The following is a 21,184-nucleotide window of genomic DNA, read 5'->3' as shown; positions in this document are numbered from 1 at the left end:
CTGATCCCTCACTTTTCTCATGATCATGCTTACCATGTGAGGCGAAATCTTGCATGAAGCTCCAGACCTAGGATGATTGATGGTTATTCTGTACTTCTTCAATTTGCGAAAAATCACTCCAACAGTTGTCTCCTTTTCACCAAGCTTCTGGTGTTGTAACCCATTCCAGCTTTGTGCAGGTCTACAATCTTGTCCCTGACATCATTTGACAGCTCTTTGGTTTTGCCCATGATCATGAGGTTTGTGGACAGTGTCTTTTATACACATAATGAGTTGTCATTAGGAGCACCTTTTTAAATTGACAGGGCTAATCTGTGTACCACATGAGCACATAATGTAGCCAGTCTGTGGGAGCAAGAATTATTGTTGGTTGGTAGGGGATCAAATACTTATTTTACTCTTATTATACACACCTATGATAAAACTTATAGATCCTTCTTTCTTTGTAAGTGGGAAAACTTACAAAATCTGCAGGAGATCAAAAAATTATTTTACCCACTGTGCATGGACCCAAGTTGCCATTACACAAGCTCATTAAAGCTAATTATGGTAAAACTACTGTGTCCTATACTAATTTAGGGCAGGCTACTCGTATTTTGGGAATAGACAAAAGATGATCACTCTTCACTGTTAGAATATTAGCTACCTATTTGGGGTAATGCAGCCCTATCGAAAAAAATTGAAAGGAAATTCCTGATGCTATTGTGTGGAAAACTAAAGGAGTGTGGTTCTTGAGTTAAATCATTACTGATGGAGTACTTAAATACTATCCCTAACTTTGCTCATCCCTTGAATTATCTTGAGATTATTTTTTTCATGTTCTCCAGCTCAGACATGCAATCAATGTACAATTTTAGCACACTCTTCTAACTTTGACATCGCTCTTAACTTCTAATCTGCATCCTTGTTTCTGGTCAGGGACTCTAAACGTTTTATAGTATGAGAAAGCCAGGCAGCTAGTATTCCCCAATGGAGGTCAGCAATGGCAACCCCCCTATTTCTCTTAGTACAGTTGGTCAAGCATAAGTAGAAAAATTATTTTTTTCAAGGGAGCAAAATTTTTACTGTGAAGGTGGTTTTCATTTTTTAATTTCCATTCCTTCTAAAAACAAATGTTAAAAGCATAAAAAATCTCGAAGTACTTTTTGAACAACATTTGTCAAGTCTCTGATGGCATTATCGAATCGTCTGACAAGATTTTTTGCATGAACATTAATAAGAAAATCTACCAATATGTGGCCAGCTTAAGGATTTCCTGCTAGTGTCAGGAGCAATTTCAAATAGATCAGGAGCAATTTCAAATAGTAATAAAGATAATGAGATTAAAAACAATTCGTAAGGAAATAAAGCTTCAGTTCAAAATCTATTACATACAATAAAATAACGATGGCGCAGCTAAAAAGATTCTTGTTTGAGAACCAGACACATTACTGGACAATGATTGTGATATACAATTGCAAACACATTTAACCTCCCTGGCGGTTTTCCCGAGTGTGGCTCGGGGTTAAAATTCAGTACCATTAGCGGTAACCCCGAGCCACACTCGGGATCGCATTGCAGGATCCTGGGGCGGCGTTACTTACCTTGTCCCCGGGATCCTGCGATGTCCCCCGCTGTGTCCGAGGGCTCCGTCCTCCTCCGAAGCCTCTCCGAGCCAGGCTCCGTTCCCTGCGAGCGGCGCGACGCACGGGGGCGGAGCCTGGCGGCAAATTCAAAAAACTGTCAAAATCATAACACATACAGTACTGTAATCTTACAGATTACAGTACTGTATGAAATGATTTCACATCCCTTTTGTCCCCAGTGCTCTGGCCCATGCCCTGCATGCAGTTTTACATGATATACACTGTTCTTTCTGCCTGGAAACTGGAGATTGTCCATAGCAACCAAAAAGTGTCCCTTTACGTCAAAAGTGGCTTTAGACCAGCTAGAAAACAGCGATAATAAATTAGAACACTTGCAGAATTGAGCGATAGTGAATTGTGGGGAAATTTATTTTATTACTATTTTTTTAAATTTTTTAAAATTATTTATTTTTATTTATTATATTATAATTTATGTTTTTGTGTTTCAAACTTTATCATACCCGGGATATCTACTAGACTCTGGTTTGGACAGATTTAAGTGTGTTATTGTTAAGATTTACAGACCTACAATATAAAACGCCAAATTTCCATGCAAAATAATGGTACCGCTTTCAGCACCTAAAATCCGAAATAATCATACCGCCAGGGAGGTTAAAATAATAAAACCATCTTGGTGATTTGTGATTATATTATGCCAAACAAAAGAGAACGATATGGGGTGAAACTTATTCTATTCACAGAAGGTAGCCTCCCTGACGGTAATCCCGAGTGTGGCTCGGGGTTAAATTTCAGTCCCACTAGCGGTAACCCCCTGAGCCACACTCGGGATTACATTGCAGGATCCTGGTGCGGCGTTACTTACCTTGTCCCCAGGATCCTGCGATGTCCCCCGCAGTGCCTGTGGGCTCTGTCTCCTCCGAAGCCTCTCCGTGCCAGGCTCTGTTCCCTGCGAGCGGCGCGACACACGGGGGTGGAGCCTGGCGGCAAATTCAAAAAAATTTACAAATCATAACACATACAGTACTGTAATCTTACAGATTACAATGTCAGGCTAGAGCATATAACAGGTAACAGTTCAGGTGTTCTGATTATGCAAAGAGTTCAAAGAACAAGAGCACATACCATGAGCAGGTCTGAGCAGAGCAGGTCAGCTGGGACTTGTAGTTCACCGCTGTAGATGTAGGTAGATGTTTGCTGGACCTTGTAGTTCACCGCTGCAGATGAGGATTGATGGTGTCTGGTGTTTGTAGTTCACCGCTGCAGGTGGAGGATAGATGTCTGGTGCTTGTAGTTCACCGCTGCAGATGAAGGTACTAGTGGTATCAGGCAAAAACGTAGTCTAGGCAAGCTGGGTCATACACAGGAAGATCAGAGTCCAAACGGTACCGAATCAGAAGCAAGCAAACAGGGTCAAATGAGTCGGGTCATACACGAAATTCACAGAGCAGATATCAACTGGATCAAACACAAGGTAAACTCTAACACGAGCAATGATTGAATGCTGATGCAAGTTATTTAAAGGTGAGCTGGCCAATCATTGTTGTTTCCCTGGTAAAGGCTGTGTCAGGTGAGTTGTGCTGGGTCCTAAAGGGATCCTAGTACTGACAGTACCCCCCCTTTCTCGAGGGGTTGCTCCTGCACCCCCAGGCTTACTTGGATAACGAAGATGAAACTTCTTCTTAAGTCGGTCAGCATGAAGATCACGAGCTGGGACCCAAGATCGATCCTCTGGGCCGAAACCTTTCCAATGAACGAGATATTGTAAGGAATTGCGCACTCGTCTGGAATCAAGAATAAATGCCACTTCATATTCCTGACTGTCCAACACATCCACAGGTTCTGGTTCATTTACTTGGAGGCTGGAATGAACAGGTTTCAACAATGAAACATGAAAGACATTTGGAATGCGCATGGATGGGGGGAGTTTTAATCTATAGGATACAGGATTAACAATCTCCGAAATTTCATAGGGCCCGATGAATTTTGGGCCAAGTTTTTTAGATGGAACATGCAGGGACAGATTCCTGGATGATAGCCACACTTTGTCACCAACTTTATATCCTGGTGCCTTTGAGCGCCTCTTGTCCGCCATTTTCTTAAAAGCCAGCACAGAGCGAGAAATAGCATGATTAACATCGGACCAGATTTTGGAGAAATTTTCTATTGTGGTGTTGGCATCTGGCACATCAGAGGGTGGAAGATCAAAGGAGCACACACGAGGATGCAACCCGTAAACACAGAAGAAAGGAGAGGTCCCTGTAGATGTGCTGGCACAGTTATTAAAGGCAAACTATGCCCATGGCAGGACGTTGACCCACTCCACCTCATCATTGGCCATCAGACAACGTACCATCTTCTCTAGAGTCTGATTAGTCCTTTCTGTTTGGCCGTTTGTCTCAGGATGATATGCTGAAGAATATGATAACTTAATCCTCAGCTGAGAGCAAAGGGCCTTCCAAAACTGGGCTATAAACTGAGAGCCACGGTCTGAGACAATGTTGATTGGTGCCCCATGGAGCCTGAAAACATGTTTAATGAATAAAGATGCCAGTTCTTTAGCAGATGGAAGTTTCGGAAGCGGAACAAGGCGGTGGTCTCAGCGGGGAGCATTGATAGCTTCAAGAAACTATTAGATAATCACCTGAATGACCGCAATATACAGGGATATGTAATGTAATACTGACACATAATCACACACATAGGTTGGACTTGATGGACTTGTGTCTTTTTTCAACCTCACCTACTATGTAACTATGTAACAAAGTGGGCCATTTTACTGAACCTGTCTACCACCACCCAGATCGTGGAACATCCCTGGGACGGAGGCAAGTCAGTGATAAAGTCCATAGATAAATGGGTCCAGGGACAGGTAGGTATTGGTAGAGGACGTAGGAGACCAGGCGGCTTAGAGGTACTGCTCTTGCTTCTGGCACAAACTTCACAGGCCTGGACGAAGGCTAACACATCCTGCCTAATCGATGGCCACCAGAGGTTGCGAGAGATAATCTCAAAAGTTTGTCTAAACCCCGGATGTGCTGCAGGTTTTGATGCATGTACCTGCTGCAATACCTGCAAACGAAGAGCCAGGGGCACAAAAAGCATACCGGAGGGAGTGGAGGGAGGGGCTTCAGCCTGTGCAGGTAACAAGGCCTCAGAGATGTCAGTCTGGGTGAAAGCCAAAATCCTATCCTCAGAGATAATGGGTTGTGGAGGAAGCGGAGGAGGAGACTCTGAATGTTTCTTGGTCCTGGTAAATATGAAATTGTGAAGTCAAATCTGGAGAAGAACAATGACCACCTGGCTTGACGTGAGTTCAGTCTTTTAGCAGAACGGATGTATTCAAGGTTTTTGTGGTCAGTCAGAACTATGAATGGCTAGCGAGCTCCCTCCAGCCAATGTCTCCATTCCTCCAAAGCGAGCTTTATGACTAGAAGTTCTCTGTTGCCTATATCATAATTGCGCTCTGCTGGGGAATATTTCCGAGACAAGAAGGCACAGGGGTGGATGGCGGCATTTACAGGATCCTTTTGTGACAAAAGCGCCCCCACCCCTACTTCAGATGCATCTACCTCCACAATAAAAGGTAGCTCAGGAACAGGATGGCATAGGATTGGTGCAGATGTAAAGGCTTTCTTTAACTGAGTGAAGGCTGCCTGGGCTTCAGTAGTCAATTTAAAGGTAGTTGGAGTCTTCCTGGTGAGAGAGGTGATGGGATGTGCAATGGTGGCAAAGTTCTTAATGAATTTTCGATAGAAATTTGCAAAGCCCAGGAAGCGCTGAACTGCCTTCAGGTCTGAAGGTGGTGCCCAGTCTAAAATGGCTTGAATCTTGGCTGGATCCATGGTGAGGCCTGTGTCAGAAATTAGGTAGCCTAGGAAAGGTACTTGTTTAACATGGAATGAACATTTCTCAGGCTTTATAAAAAGGGAGTGAGTCTTTAATCGGGCCAATACTGAGCAGACATGTTTCTGATGTGTTTCAAGATTGGGAGAATATATCAAAATGTCGTCTAAATATACAAACATGAAGCGACCCAACATGTCACGGAAAATGTCATTCATAAAGTTCTGAAAGACAGCTGGTGCATTTCTGAGACCGAAAGGCATGACAAGACATTCATAATGACCATCCTTGGTGTTAAAGGCTGTCTTCCACTCGTCGCCTGCACGTATGCGCACCAGATTATAGGCTCCCCTTAAGTCCAGTTTGGAGAAGATTTTGGCTCCCTGGATTTGAGAGAACAATTCTGTGATGAGAGGAAGAGGATACCGATTGGGAACAGTTATTTTATTTAGACCTCTGTAATCAACACAAAGTCTCAGTCCCCCATCCTTCTTTGGGACAAAGAAGCATCCTGCTCCTGCGGGAGAAGTGGAGGGACGGATGAAACCCTTAGCTAGGTTTTCCTGGATGTATTCTTGCAAGGCAAGATTCTCTGGCTCAGACAGTGGAAAGACTCTCCCTCGAGGAGGTGTAGTGTCAGGCAAGAGGTCAATGGGACAATCATAACTGCGATGAGGTGGTAAAGTGTCAGCAATCCCTTTAGAAAACACATCCCAAAAGTCCTTATAACAAAGTGGAATCTGTTCCATTCCCACTTGACAGGTAGCCAGTCGAACAGGGTGCTGGATGCAGTTCTTTTTACACTGATTGGACCAAGCCAGAATATTTCCTGTTCACCAGTCAATTACAGGATTGTGCTTCTGAAGCCAAGGAAGGCCTAGGATCAAAGGAGTGGATGGAGAGTCAATGACAAGACATGAAGTCTTCTCCCAATGCAAAGCCCCCAATTGTAACTGGAAAGGCTTGGTGGCTTGGAGCACTAGATCTTGTAAGAGAGGACGATTATCCACGGAAATCAGGCGGACTGGGCAATCTAGAGCATGTGTTTCCAAGGACAAAGAGGTAATCAGAGTCTTATCAATAAAATTCTCAGCGGCTCCAGAATCTACCAAGGCCAGCAGTTCATGAGCCCCTGTCCCAAAGTGAATGACAGCGGGTAAAAGAATACGATTGTCCCCCTGGGGAGATGAGAGCAGACCTAAGGTAACCTCCCCGCAATTACCTAGGTCCTGGAGTTTCCCGGACATGTAGGACACGAACGGAGCATATGACCCTTGAGGCCACAATACAAGCAGAGTCTCATGTTACGCCGGCGCGTGTGTTCCTGGGCAGATAACCGGGTGGAGCCTAACTGCATGGGTTCTTCCTCAGATTTGGCACTGGAGGTGGAATAGTCAGGCGGCAAGGGAGGTATATAGTTTGCCACAGCTGTAGTTTGTTCTCGTCTCCTCTCTCGCTGGTGGCGGTCAATTCTAATGGCTAGACTCATAGCCTCCTCCAGTGAGGCTGGGTAGGAGAAGTTGGTTGACCAGAGCATCCTCAATTGCATCTGAAAGGCCCATTCTAAACTGGCTGCGGAGTGCTGCATCATTCCAGCCAGATTCCGGGGCCCACCTGCGAAACTCTGAGCAATACATTTCAGCTGTGGTAGTTCCTTGCTTTAAGTTACGCAGGGTTGATTCTGCAGTAGCAGCACAATCTGGATCATCATAAAGCAACCCTAGAAGGCATCTACTGTTAGCAAGGCTGGATGGTTTGGTTCCAGGTTAAAGGCCCAAGCCTGGGGGTCACCCTGTAGTACAGAGATAATGATTTGAACCCTCTGAGTTTCAGGGCCAGACGAGGATGGCCTTAACTTGAAATATAATTTGCAGCTGTTTTTAAAGTTGCAAAACCCTTTACGGTCACCAGAAAACCGGTCAGGCAAAGGAATTTTTGGTTCAGATGGAGTTTTTGTAGCAGTGGTAATAGAAGGAGATTGCACCTTGGTGAGCTCTGTGGCCATTTCCTGAACTTGATGGGATAAGCGGCAAAGTTCCTGTGCAAACAACTGAGCCTGCTCAGGATCCATGATAGGTTTCCTTTATTATGTATGGCTCGTGTTAATGTCAGGCTATAGCATATAACAGGTAACAGTTCAGGTGTTCTGATTATGCAAAGAGTTCAAAGAACCATACCATGAGCAGGTCTGAGCAGAGCAGGTCAGCTGGGACTTGTAGTTCACCGCTGTAGATATAGGTAGATGTTTGCTGGACCTTGTAGTTCACCGCTGCAGATGAGGATTGATGGTGTCTGGTGTTTGTAGTTCACCGCTGCAGGTGGAGGATAGATGTCTGGTGCTTGTAGTTCACCGCTGCAGATGAAGGTACTAGTGGTATCAGGCAAAAACGTAGTCTAGGCAAGCTGGGTCATACACAGGAAGATCAGAGTCCAAACGGTACCGAATCAGAAGCAAGCAAACAGGGTCAAACGAGGCGGGTCATACACGAAATACACAGAGCAGATATCAACTGGATCAAACACAAGGTAAACTCTAACACGAGCAATGATTGAATGCTGATGCAAGTTATTTAAAGGTGAGCTGGCCAATCATTGTTGTTTCCCTGGTAAAGGCTGTGTCAGGTGAGTTGTGCTGGGTCCTAAAGCGATCCTAGTACTGACAGTACCCCCCCTTTCTCGAGGGGTTGCTCCTGCACCCCCAGGCTTACTTGGATAACGAAGATGAAACTCCTTTTGTCCCCAGTGCTTTGGCCCATGCCCTGCATGCAGTTTTAAATGATATATACTGTTCTTTCTGCCTGGAAACTGGAGATTGTCCATAGCAACCAAAAAGTGTCCCTTTATGTCAAAAGTGGCTTTAGATCAGCTAGAAAACAGCGATAGTAAATTAGAACACTTGCAGAATTGAGCGATAGTGAATCATGGGGAAATTTATTTTATTATTATTATATTATTATTTTTAAAAATTATTTATATTTATTTATTATATTATAATTTATGTTTTTGTGTTTCAAACTTCATCATACCCGGGATATCTACTAGACTCTTGTTTGGACAGATTTAAGTGTGTTATTGTTAAGAATTACAGGCCTACAATATAAAACGCCAAATTTCCATGCAAAATAATTGTACCGCTTTCAGCACCTAAAATCCGAAATAATCATACCGCCAGGGAGGTTAAAAAATATATAATTTGACAGGTTCAAGAATAAAGGCAAAAAAAAGGAAAATGGTTCCAATAAATGGAACACTGGACTGCCACTGGGACATCACAAAAGTGGCACACTTGCATCAAGTCTAAACGCTTGCATTGATATGAAATACACCTTTCACACAATAAACTTCCCCTGCTCTGCGGGCTTCATTTACTCGAGCTGCATGCTCATTTGCTAAAGAAAAGTTGATAAATAAGGTGAAACTATTCAAGTTTAATAACCAGTAATGGGGGAGAAAAATAAGAAAAACAGAATAAAATTGTTGTTAGCTTGTTTCTACTAAGCATGTTGCACAAAGTAAAAATTCAAGTTTTAAAATGAAATGTGTCTGTTTATTAAATCAACCCCAAGGTGCAGCAGAATATGTTGTTGCCTTACTCCTCCAATAATTAACTCTATAAAGAATATCGCACACGTGAACTTACGAGACCTACAAACAAACCTCTGACTTGTGTGTGATTGAATGTTGAGCACACTATTGTGTTTAGTTCGACTGTGAGATCAATCAGCCTCAAGAATGACATTTCCAGTACAACCACTGGGAGGGCCAAGAGCCTACTTTGTGTTATAGTGACACATGCCAGGCAGATAACAGGTGGGCACACCCTTTAGGGCTCAGAGCTGGCACTGGGAGGTCTGCCTGCCATATACCAATATACCATAAGAAAAAAAGGAGGATTACTTGTTACCGTTCGCTCTATTGAAGAATGAAATAAACCTTTTCAGTTCTCTCAGGCTGAATGATGCTGGTTTGCATACCTCTCTCTGCAGTGTTGCATACTATGAAATATAACCCATATATCCTCTTACAAAACAATTTACATATGTTTCCTGTGAGGGGGGTAGTACTTGGAAGCCTTACTCAGAAAGAATAAAACAAGATCACTATCACAGTTTGTAATGTATAACACAGTACCTTTAATACAAGCTAGATATATATACAGTATCTCACAAAAGTGAGTATACCCCTCACATTTTTGTAAATATTTTATTATATCTTTTCATGTGACAACACTGAAGAAATGACACTTTGCTACAATGTAAAGTAGTGAGTGTACAGCTTGTATAACAGTGTAAATTTGTTGTTCCCTCAAAATTACTCAATACACAACCATTAATGTCTAAACTGCTGGCAACAAAAGTGAGTACACCCCTAAATGAAAATGTCCAAATTGGGCCCAATTAGGCATTTTCCCTCGCCGGTGTCATGTGACTGTAAGGCCGCGTACACACGATCGGACATTCCGACAACGAAATCCTGGGATTTATTTCCGATGGATGTTGGCTCAAGCTTGTCTTGCATACACACAGTCGCACAAATGTTGTTGGAAATTCCGATCGTCAAGAACACGCTGATGTACGACACATATGAGGGCATTATAAAGAGGAAGTTCAACATCACATTATATGTATTTAAATAAATGTATTTTTTAAATAAATTTGTATTTTAAATAGAAAAATATTTACTTTGATTTACTGCTTGTGTTTCTTTTACCTGTCTCCTAGGTTCTCCAATGGGCTTTTTTTTTGGGGCCATTTTCTTCAATAGTGCAAACGTAATTTCTTTGATACATGAGGTTACAATCTCTTCTTCAGCAAACTATTATGTTGTGGGTCTGCTACACACACACCTTGTTTTTGTTGTTAATGTATGTAATGCATTAATGATAAAAATATTCATCATTTTCAGCACCATGAATTAATTTTTTGGAGTGACGAAAATGGCCTGATTGTTGAAAATTATAAAGCACTGTGGGTGTTATTTACTAAAGGAAAATTCACTTTGTACTACAAGTGCAATGCAAAACTGCACTTAAAAGTGCACTGAAACTGCACTGAAAGTGCACTTGTAGTGCAAAGTGGATTTGCCTTTAGTAAATAACCCCCATTGTCACTGTAAACACCAACTTAAGCAAAAAACTGCTATTGAGCATTGAAATAAGAAGCCACATTGTTGAGTAGAAAATTTTTTACGCTGTGCACATTCACATGTGCATTTAGAAAAGGATTTTTGAACAAACTAACATATTTTTGGAATAACATTTTTTTTGGACAGTAGAAATAGGCTTTTTTGTGGTAAACAGGCATGATTTTAAAACCATAAAACAATACACAACTCAGGAACTTACAAAGTTCAACTTTGATAAAGTGAAGGCAATATCAGACATTAGTATGTCCAAACTGTATTGATCTTGCCTTCATCAGATGGGGTGATGTCACCCCTGTGAAAGCCAAAATTTGAAGATGCACACAAATTGGGAGTCAAAATGGGGATTTCCCTCCTGACCCCATGCCTAATGTCAACATGTGCTATCTCCCATCATGGGGGATCAATGCACGTGTTTTGGGGGTGCAACCCCTTCCTCTCAGCTACTTTAGTTGCGAGGAAGGGGTTGCACCTACAAAACGCGTACATTGATATCCCATGGTGGGAGATAGCACATGTTGACACGCCGTGTGCATCTTCAAAATTTGGCTTTCAATTTTTTTTTAGAAAAGTTACAAAAATAAAAACAATTACAAAAATGTTCTTGTGTTTTAGATTCTGCCTAAAACATCAATGATGTTTTGAGTCTTTTTTTCACATCATTGATGTCTTCCTTGATCTTCTGTAAATCCCTATTGCACACCATGATCTCCCCGATGAGGACGTGTGCAATTGCACTTGTGAAATGTGTTTCTTCTTCCACAACATCCACATCCCCTAAAATAAAAAAAACACACCATGTATTATAAATATACAGGCATACATTTATTACCTGAAGCTGTGGTCTCAGACACTCACCTGTTGTGTTTACTATTTCGCCCACTTCATAAACCTCTCCTTCCTCCACATCCTGAGGTTGTTGTTTTTGGATTCCCCCTTCTTTAGGGGGTTGTGGGTCCCTGGTGTCCTCTGATATCCCGATTCTTTTCTCCCCTATGTGAATAAAAATAAGGTATACTTAGGACACAGATATTTGAGGGCAGAAATAGGAATATGAAATGTAGCAATACCCCCGTGAGGACTGCTGATTGACTCTATACCCCACTGGCTACTCCAACTCTGCAGATCCTCTCTTACCTCTGACACCTTGGATTCCATACTGTAACAAGATGTTATCAATGAGAAACTCACACAATGTCACTGAACCACTCAAAGAGTTTACTAGAGTGAATAATAAACACAAATGGACAATATGAATGAACATAAACAATGTATGACAGTTAATAATCACTAGCTTAGATATGGAACTGTGAACCTAATAATCACCGTAAGAAATGTATGCAGACAGGTGCACAATGGGACAAGCGTCCAACATGCTCTGAAACCTATATTAAACACCTTCCCACTGAGGCCTCAATACATACACCAAATTGCAATATAATAACACTTACATTCAACAATACAGTGCAATAGTCAACCTGTACTCAAGGGCTCCCCCTAGATTGTCAGTCAATGTTCAAACTTCCAGGTAAAGCTGTGATGCTTTGCAAAAGATGATAAAAGTTCCTTGACTCCATATTTCTTCAGCTAGCCTGTAGTTTAAACTGCAGTATTTGTAATCCAACAAGGCAAAAGAAAGAAAAGAAGCTGTAAAATAAATGGTACGTTGGTAACTGTGTGACTGAAGAAATATAACCTCTGTAACTTCCTCTTTATGTGTCAGTGCAATACCGTACTGACTTTACATCGCAGGTAATAACAAGCCCCAGAGTTCAGCTGTATTTGGCCTGGAATTAAATAGAATCACTTCTGTGGAACTACAAGTCTCACCAGCAGTCTGTGAATAACTCACTCAACAAACAATGCACTCTACTGAAATGGGCAGATGCCCTCTCACCACCATAGGTTCAGAGGCTGCAAGACTCCATCCGGACTCCCCTCCTGATGTCTCAGTCTGATGAAAAGATGGCGCTGCCATGCAGTACCGCTCCTCTGAATGGCTGGGATGCAGGAAAACCTCCAGGCGTCTTGGTACTGCACACCGATCCGCTCACTAGGCCGGCTGGGCTGTCATCTGAAATCCCTCAGAGGCTGGCGCTCCACTCCGCACTGCATAGGCCGCAGTCTCCTGGTCACACACACAGAACTCCTGCTGGCAGGTATTGAAAGGCGTCCAGAGAGAGAGCGAAAAATGCCCGCACTCTTCCTTTTATTACTCCTCCCAGCATGCAGTGCTGCGCGCTTTGCATTGTCTGTACTGTAGTTCAGGGCCGGACCAGCTAACAGAGTCACTTCCTCTTTCAAACTACATCGCCCACAATGCTTTGCAGCACTTCTTCTCAGGAATTAACAGAAAGTCCTAACAGCATTAAAAGGACACCAAAGGGAGCCAAACTCATTTGTAACCATAACAACTGTAATGCGTTAGATTAGCAAACCATTGTCTACAGAAACATTGCTTGGAACTGTCGTACAATTGTCTGTTTTGGCAGAGTTCCAAGATGAAGACATTATTTTTTTCCCTTACAAAAGCTGGAATACTTACCTGTTTTGTGCAAGTTTCACACATGGAGACACCCCTAGTATCCACTGGGGCATCTGTGTGGAACACCCTAAAAATGTTGCTCTGGTGTCCCACACTAGTGCTCCTGCATCCAGATGTGTAAACAGCTGCTGAGTGTCCTCTCCTTACATTGAATCAAGTTTGCATTTCATTCTAGTTACAAACCCATCTAGACAACAATGTACTAAACTTCTTTGAATACAAATAGGCATGACCAAATGTAGTTAACCTGCATCTGTCAAAAACATTGTACTAGTGGGCGAACGAACGATGTTTACTACGAACGATTACTGTGCCCACGAACCTGAAACTTGCCATTTTAAACTGTCCAACAGTAAAGAAAAGCACATGGAGCAGCATGCAAGTAATAATAATAATAGAAACACACAACAACTACTTACTTTTTTGCAGCACTCTCTTGATCCTTCTGTACTGATCCTGCTCCCTCAATTTGAGGTCTGACCAGCATTTCCTCAGTTGATCCTTGGATCGCCGGACCCCAAAATTCCTGTGCAGACGTTTCACAACTTTAGTCATGATCTTGGCCTTTCTTACATTTGGGGTTGGGTAAGGTCCATGCTCCCCATCATAGTCAGGCCTCTTCAAGATGTCTACCATCTCCACCATCTCTACAAAGGACATATTTGAGGCCTTAAATCAGGACGTTCGTGGCTCTGGGCTTTCGACGTTGCTGCTCTCTCCTGCATGCACCTATTGTCTCTCCGCCATGTGCTCTCCCACTGCGCGAAATAGAAGGGGCAGAGAATATACTAGAAAGAAGTAACACGCATGTGTCATACGTACAATCTGTGAGCGAAGGAAGGAGTAGCGGAAGCGCCAATCGATCTAATGAAGGTACAATTTTAACTTGGGGCATCAGTGGCCTATACTGCTTAGAGATTGAGGCCTATATTGGGACAAGATTATGCCAGTTTAGCCTAACATTAGGGTTTGTCTTGTGTTGTGTCTTGCAGAGAAAATGGATCGATTCAACAATCATGATTTCCTCCCCCAATTCATTGATTTGTACAGAGAGCTGCCCTGTCTGTTGCAGACAAAACACCCCTTTTATACAAATCAACTAAAGAGGAAGGCAGCATTGGATAAATTGCTGCAATTTGTGAAGCCACGGATCCCCACGGCAGACATCAACTATTTGAAGTGCAAAATTGGTGGCCTGAGGAGCACTTATAATAGGGAGCGCAAGAAGGTCCAGGATTCCATGAGATCAGGAGCAGCAGCAGATGACGTTTATGTCCCCAGGCTGTGCTACTACGACAGACTGCGATTTCTGTTAGACCAGACTGAAGTCAGGCCATCACTCTCAACCCTTCCTTCCACTCTTCCTTCCACCCCAGCTGAGGCTTCCGACATCCAACCTGGGCCTTCCACCCAGGAAGAAGATGTGGAGGAGCCCAGCTTGAGTCAGGTATAGCATTATTCAACATATTTCTCAAAAGTGTGTGTGATTGATGAACAATAAACTAAAACTATGTCCCTTTTTCATACACAGGAAGGCCTCAGCCAAGAGGAGACTGTGGAAAGTGGCAGCCAGGAGGTGGCGGGGGTAAGTGGCAGCCAGGAGGTGGCCGGGCCCAGTAGCCTGACCGAATCCCAGGTCCCTCCCCAACACCTTCAACAAAAAAGGCCCAGGAAGGGGAGGAGCGTGGAGGAGTCAGCACTTGGGTTAATTCGGCAGGCTTCTGCGGCCCTCAGAACCCCCCCAGTCTTCTTGAGGCCTATGCCTGCATGGCTGCCAACATAATGCAGGAAATGGAGGTGGGCCAACGCCTCTTTTGTGAGGAAGTGATATATAGGGCCCTAAATAAGGGGTTGAGGGGTGAACTCACAAGCAAAACCCACCTGTGTGAGTTGGACCATCCTCCTCCACCTCCTCCACCTCCTGCCACAACTCCAACACCAGAGCCACAACCTGGAAGCAAGCATGTAAGGAAGACAAGAGTGTGATGGCCTGGGTTCGGTCTGGTCTGGCAAAAGACACAGGCTGTTGTAAGACCACAGCCTGGGGACATATATGTCATCTGCTGCTGCTCCTGATCTCTGAGTCCTGGACTGGATTGTGCTCCCTATTAAATGGACTCCTCAGGCTCCCAATTTTGCATGGCAAATAGTTGACCCTGGGGTACAAAGGCTTCGCCAATTTCACCAGTCTTTCCAGCGTTGCCTTCCTCTTTATTTTGTTATGACTCATAATAAATGTCTATTTTTTTTTCACAAATACTTGCTTATGTGTTTTAGTTTAAAAAAGACAGTTTGTTTGTGAGTAGGCAGGTACATTTCAAAAATACAATGTCAAATTAACAAGGGACACCCACACCAACCAACCTCCTTGAGTTTAAAAAATACAAGATGATAATGGTGTTGTGATAACTTGACACACAAAACGAGAAAAAATATTATGGAGATCACAAGAAAAAAAAAACAAAAAAACAGTAGATCTTGATTTCCATTGATCTCTATTACGAACGCTAGTTTTACCAGACAAAGCGCTTCCGTCTCGTACTTGATTCAGAGCATGCGTGGAATTTTGTGTATCTGAATTGTGTGCATACACTTGGAATTTACAACAACGGATTTTGTTGTCGGAAAATTTGAGAACCAGCTCTCAAATTTTTGATGTCGGAAATTCCGACAAAAAATGTCCGATGGAGCCTACACATGGTCGGAACATTTGTTGTCGGAAATTCCCATCGTGTGTATGTGGGATTTAGTGTTACAAGGCCTGAGGTGTGAATGGGGAGCAGGTGCATTAAATTTGGTGTTATCCCTCTCACTCTCTCATACTGGTCACTGGAAGTACAACATGGCACCTCATGGCAAAGAACTCTCTGAGAGCTGAAAAAAAGAATTGTTGCATACAACAATATTATATATTTATGTATATATTACAATATACATAAAGATGGCCCAAGCTATAAGAAGATTGCCAAGACCCTGAAACTAAGCTGCAGTGGTCAAGACCATACATTGGTTTAACAGGACAGGTTCCACTCAGAACAGGCCTCACCATGGTCGACCAAAGAAGTTGAGTGCACATGTTCAGCGTCATATCCAGAGGTTATCTTTGTGAAATAGACCTATGACTGCTGCCAGCATTGCTGCAGAAGTTGAAGGGGTAGGGGGTCAGCCTGTCAGTGCTCAGACCATACGCCGCACACTGCATCAAATTGGTCTGCACGACTCTTGTCCCAGAAGGAAGCCTCTTCTAAAGATGATGCACAAGAAAGCCTGCAAACAGTTTGCTGAAGACAAGCATAATATAATATAGTACTCTGATAAATTGCAGCTAGGTCTAAAGTGTATGAGTGCACTAAACTGGTATAAAATAAATAAGTGATCAGCGCAACTTAATATTATAAATATAGATGATTTAGCACTGTGCGATAATCTGTGCAAAAATTGCTTAAAAATGCGACTGTGCAAAAAAAACCGCTAAAGATGCTGTGCAAATTTGCTAGGTGCAAATATTAGCTTGTGTTCAAATAAATCAATACCAATGAACGCTCATGGCGCTGTGCAAAATACAAATATAAATCTGTGCACATAAGATGATTTCAGTGCAAAAAAATTATATAAATATCAATAATAAAATTCCTATGCATATGCAATATATCAATGAGACACATGTAATTATTATAGATGAATGTAGCAATAATCCAGATAATCTCTCTTTATCACACTGCTGACACAACAAATAGTGGTGGCCTAATGATAGATGATTTAGCACTATGCGATAATCTATGCAAAAATTGCTAAAAATGCGACGGCGCAGAAAAAACGCTAAAGATGCTGTGCAAAATTGCTAGGTGCAAATATGAGCTTGTGCTCAAATAAATCAATGCCAATGAACGCTCATACTATAAATAAATGTAGATGATTTAGCACTGTGCGATAATCTGTGCAAAAATTGCTAAAAAATGCGACTGTGCAAAAAAAAGCTAAAGATGCTGTGTAAAATACAAATATGAATCTGTGCACATAAGATGATTTCAGTGCAAAAAAAAAAAAAATAATAATATAGAAATATCAATAATAATATTCCTATGCATATGCAATATATCAATGAGACACATGTAATTTATATAGATGAATGTAGCAATAATCCGTATAATCTCTCTTTATCACACTGTTGACACAACAAATAGTGGTGCTGCAATAGTTCATGAAGTGAAGATAAATAAAGTCTATGATAAAACAAAGTCCAGACTTCAATAAAATCGCCGGTGTGTCACTCTTCGTGTGTATCACTCAGTGTTCACTAGACTCTTACCTCCATATGGATAGTGAAAAGCAGTGGAGATGGGTATAGCTGGAGACCTTTCCAAGATGTTGTGATGGTAGATATTAGATATTGTATTTTAGATGGTATATTAGATGGTGGCTCCGGCTTAGTCCATACGGACGTTCATTCCCAGCGGATATGTACAGGGGATAAAGAATCTCCCATAGTGTAGAATGTATAAACTGATTGATTTATTTAAAAGCTAAGTGGAAACTTATAACAGAGTAGTGAAAAAACAGCAGATCTGTAATTTGGACGGCGTTACAGGTGCCTCTTACATCACTTCCGGTTCTTGTGTGGTCTGGTCACTTCCTATGCATTACGTCACACCACATGACTTCCTCAGGGGATTCAGATTGGTTAAAATCGCAGTCAATTTATGGGGAAGAACAGGAAGTTTTTCGTCGGCCATTTTGTTGGCTACCTGTCTCCAACATGGGGGCACCCATTTTTGATTAGTTTAATGATGGACATAATCTTATGTATTGCATGTATTGCAATAGTGGTGGTAGGTAAACAAACAAGACTAATGAGTTATTCCAGTTACACTCCGGGAAGACTATACATTAAATATCTATATAATGGCTGTTAAAAATGACACAGTATATTAATACAAGGTTTATAAGGTGTAAAAAAAAATGTATGTATATATATAGAGATATATATCTATATATATCTCTATATATATATCTATATATATATATATATAGAGAGATATATAGATATATATCTCTATATATATATATATAGATCTATATATATAGATATATAGATATGTGCAGTGTTCAAGTTCATCCGCACATATTATATATACCATATAATGAATCTTTGGGTTCATCTAGTTTAAGGATGTGGTTACTAGAATACTATTAGTTGTTGCAGTACATAAAACCCGAAAGTGTTGCATAGAGGTTATAAATATATTACAGTATATAAAACAACTTTATTCAATATGTGATAAAAATATAAAAATTATATATATATAAATTAAAATTTGTTAAAATTAGTAAAAATTACTTAAAAAACAGTTTAGGTCAAACTCCACATTGAGTCCGTCTCATACTAAAGTCTGGAGAGAATGTATCCATTTGGATTCCTTCTGGCTAAGTGACCTAACTTTATGGGCTCCTCTCCATGTTTTTTTGTATTTAACAATACCCCAGAATATTAGTTGTGAGGGATCTTTATTATGTACCTGTAAAAAATGTTTACTCAGGTTATGTTTTGGGAACCCCTTGTATATGTTTTGGATATGTTCCCTCATTCTAACCATTAAAGATCTTTTAGTCCTGCCAACATACTGTAAATTACAGCTACATTGTATGACATACACAACTCCCTCTGTATGACAGCTAATAAAGTCTTTGATGGGGTAATTTTGTCCCGTATGTGTGGATATGAATTCTTTTCTTTAATTTGTGGCTTTTTGGAGTGTCGGCATGCAAAACATTGCTTACAAGGGAAAAACCCTTTTCCTGTAAAGAAAGTATATCCACTTGGAGATGGTGGTTGCACCACGTTCTTTACAATAATGTGGGAGTTTTTTCGTATGCCACATTGGGGGCATCGGGTAATATATGTTTTAAGTGTTTATCGCTCTTTAGTATATGCCAGTGTTTTTTTATAAATTTTTCCACCTCTTTATGCTGAATGTTAAAGTCTAAAACTAGAACCGGGGCGTCTATATTGCGTTGGCTCGGATTTTTTCCTTGTAACATTTTTGTTCTATACATCGATTTTACAGTATCTAGTTGTTTATTGATGAATTCTTCTGAGTATCCTTTGTCCTTGAATCTATCACCTAAAAAGTAGTGAAAGAAATTACGTCTTCTTCCTTCGTGCAGTTTCTCCTAATCCTAACCATTTGGCCTTTCAGAATGTTCCATAGCCATGGTTTAAAGTGACAACTGTGCATAGATAAATAACTGTTGGTATCTATTTTTTTTAAATGTGTCTTTGTAGTTAGTTTATTTCCTTCCAGAGTGATATCCAAATCCAGAAAATTCACCTTTTTGTCACTTATGTTCCAAACTAATTTAATGTTTTTGTCATTCACATTGAGTTTGCCTAAAAAGTTTTCTAAATTTTTTCTACTTCCATTACATACAATAATAATATCATCGATAAACCTTTTATAAAATCATCTTTAGCTTTTTTTTTTGCACAGTCACATTTTTTAGCAATTTTTGCACAGATTATCGCACAGTGCTAAATCATCTATATTAATAATATTAAGTTGCACTGATCACTTATTTATTTATACCAATTTAGTGCACTCATACACTTTATATCTAGCTGCAATTTATCAGAGTACTATATTATACATTCACTTTGATAGTGCAAAGGACCTTACACCGCTCCAAAGATGCTGCTTGCAGGACTTTTTTAGCTTCCTGCCAGCGCACCGCTCCATTGTGAAAGCCCTCCGGCTTTCACACTGGAGAAACAGGAGCGGCTCTTTACAGGCGCTATGCAGGCGCTATTTTTAGAGCTGTAGCGCCTGTAAAGCGTCTCAGTGTGAAAGGGGTGTTATATTGGCTTTTTGATAGATAAAAAGTGTATTGTATATACTGTACAACTATATAGATCAGACAAAAATGAGGGACAAATGAGGAGGAATGAGGGACAGAGGGACATTGCTCCAAATCAGGGACAGTCCCTCTAAATCAGGGAAGTTGGGAGCTATGCCTATTACACAAGCACAACTGGCTGTGAAATCCTCCAGGTATCTGCAAGTGTGTGTGCAGCATGTGACATAATAAATATACACCTAAACCTGTCATAAAGCTTGGCAGTTTATACAGAACAGAATATACGGTAAACATTGAGCTTGGCCCACCCCGTCTAACTCACCCTACTCATTGTTGATGAGAGGCCTCAATGACCAACAGAGCTGTCGGGAGATGGGGACCAAACCCAACTTTTATAAAAAATAAAAAGTTGAGATCAGTTCTCTATAGAATGTCTATAAACAATGGCTCTAGATCTGCAATTGTTTTGGCATGCAGTTTTCACTGAAAGTTAGATCTTTTTATGTGTATTCTTTTCTCTATCCATTGCTCAGTGCACATTGCACATGATTATTATTTACTTAAAGCAGTATTAAACCCAAAAGGAAACATTTATTATATGACAGTTTACCAATTCTTACATGCAGTAGCTCTATTCATTTTCTTTTTTAGGTTTTCTTTATTCTATTTTCACCTGGTGATCCAGCCAGTAAGTTTTGTTTTTTTAAAAACAAGCCCAGATATATCAGTTTAAAGGGATGAGACAAACCATTTAAGATTGGCAGGGGCACTTACAATATTCTGCTTTTATTTATGTAAAACCTTTATCCCAAATAGAAAAAAAACTGCTACTGTAAATGATTGTAGCTCTACCCCCAAAGGAGCTTTTGAAAATTTTGGCTTCTCTGTTCTGCATCTCGACTAAAGGAACAACCTCAGCCCCTCTGAAAGTCACTGCAAGAACATATAATGACACAAGTATAGGTACCTTTAACTTTGCTGTGAATTACTACCAGAAAATAGACACAAGACCGTTTAGTGTTAAATTAACTTAATATTGGTATGAGTTAGAATAAAGGGTGGTTTGTGCATAATGAAGCACATAGACGGTAGATTTTGATGCCATCTGCTAGACATAGCTATGCCAAAGTAACTTAGAGTAGGGTGCTGTACCACTGAACTGGTATCAACGTATGAATCAACAAATTCAGCAATGTGTGGTGCATATAAACATTAA

The sequence above is a fragment of the Aquarana catesbeiana genome, linkage group LG04, assembly GCF_042186555.1.
Source record: "Aquarana catesbeiana isolate 2022-GZ linkage group LG04, ASM4218655v1, whole genome shotgun sequence".
NCBI classification, from domain to species: domain Eukaryota; kingdom Metazoa; phylum Chordata; class Amphibia; order Anura; family Ranidae; genus Aquarana; species Aquarana catesbeiana.
The sequence above is the reverse complement of the archived record's forward strand: the minus strand, read 5'-3'. Positions refer to the sequence as shown.